The following is a 1,852-nucleotide window of genomic DNA, read 5'->3' as shown; positions in this document are numbered from 1 at the left end:
CAAAAAGCAGACCCAAATGTCCATCAATGGATGAATGGTCCATCCATAGATGGACCAGATTTTTAAAGGAGAGCACTGACACTCGTTACAATGTGGCTAGACCTTGAGAACACGATGACAATGCTCAGTGAGAGAAGCCAGACACAAGAGGACACACAGCCATGGGATTTATCTGGTGGTCCAGTGGCTCAGGCTCCGTGCTTTCAATGCAGGGAGGGGACCTGGGTTCTGCCCTTGGTTAGGGAACTAGATCCCATATGCCGAAATTAAGAGTTCAAATGGCGCAACTAAAGATCCCATGTGCTGCAACTAAGACCCAGCACAGCCAAAAAAATATATTTTTTAAAAAGGACACGAGGTCATTTTGCTATACACCTGAAACTAAAACAACACTGTAAATCAGCTCTACCCACAATAAAAAATTTTTAAAAGAAAAAGAGGATACACAGTGTGTGATTCCCTTGATGATAGGAAACGTCCAGAACAGGCAAATCCACAGATACTGGTTTCCTGGTTGTCAGGGGCTGGTGAGTGAGTGTTCATGGGGACAGGCTTCTTTTTGGGGTGATGAACTCTATCGTCTGGGACTAGATAGATGTGATGGTTGCACATTGTGAATGTACTTAATGACACTGAATTGTACACTTGAAAATGGTGAATTTTACCCCAATTACAAAAATATGTATTGTACAGTGTCTCCCCTGCCCCCACCCCTGGCTGCCTCCTTGAAGCCAGAGCCCAGAACCATCTGGTCACTGCTATGTCCCTGATGGCCAGCATGGGGTCAGTCATTCAGTTGTTGCTGTTTTAGTCATTGAGTGGTGTCAACTCCTTTGGAACCCCATGGACGGTAGCTCGCAAGGCTCCTCTGACCATGGCATTTCCCAGGCAAGAAAACTGGAGTAGGTTGCCACTCCCTTCTACAGGGGATCTTCCCTATCCAGGGATTGAACCCTCATCCCCTGTATTCACAGGTGGATTCTTTACCACTAAGCCACCAGGGAAGCCACAGTCACTCAGTTGGCATTCAATAAATAGTAGACATTTGTTGAATTAATGAATGAACGTGTGAATCAACAAACTTAGGCACCTGCTTTTCATGAGAAAAGAACGCTCCATTTCTTTAGCGTCTGGATGATTCTGTCAGAATTCAGCTGTGGGGACATCAAACCCTTCTCCCCACACACCCCTCACTCTAAATCCGGATTCATCTCTAGCCCAGGCACCCAACTTGACCGGAAGCACATGGTCTTTATCGAGGAGAGGAGGGCAAATGAGGGAGGGCCCAGTCCTTTAGCAAGTAAAACTTTTATTAAATAAACTTTCAGTTTCTCCAGACCAAAGAGAGGTGTTTTGGACATGAAGGTGATGACTGCAGCTTCTCACCTGAAACACGCCACAGTGACAAGGACCTCGAGATTCAAAGCAAGTCAACTCAAAGTTCCCTCCAAGTCTTTTTCTCCTCTTTGTGTGTGTGTGTGTGTGTGGCGGTTTGTCTCCAAAAGTCAGTTTTGCAAGTTGAAACTTCATGAAATTACTCGTAGCAGAAATAAAGTACATCGTACAAATCACGTCGGTCTTTGATGTGGAGTATAAAAATGGTATTTACAGCCAGTAAACATGGACCAAAGGACACACACCACTGCACGCCGGCACGCAGTCCCAAGCAGGCCTGGCGGGGGCCGGGTGGGGCAGGACATAGCCGAAGCCCCGCGACCCCTGAGCACACACACACGCAGACTCACAGAACACAGGCACACTAGAGAGGGTCTTGGAACAATTATCAAACTGGAATATCGAAACAGGTTTGTCAGAAGATTTTTTTTTCTTCTTTTTTTTTTTTTTTGCTATG

This window comes from Bison bison, unplaced genomic scaffold, assembly GCF_000754665.1.
Source record: "Bison bison bison isolate TAMUID 2011002044 unplaced genomic scaffold, Bison_UMD1.0 scf7180017864492, whole genome shotgun sequence".
In the NCBI taxonomy this organism is placed as follows: Eukaryota; Metazoa; Chordata; class Mammalia; order Artiodactyla; family Bovidae; genus Bison; species Bison bison.
The sequence above is the reverse complement of the archived record's forward strand: the minus strand, read 5'-3'. Positions refer to the sequence as shown.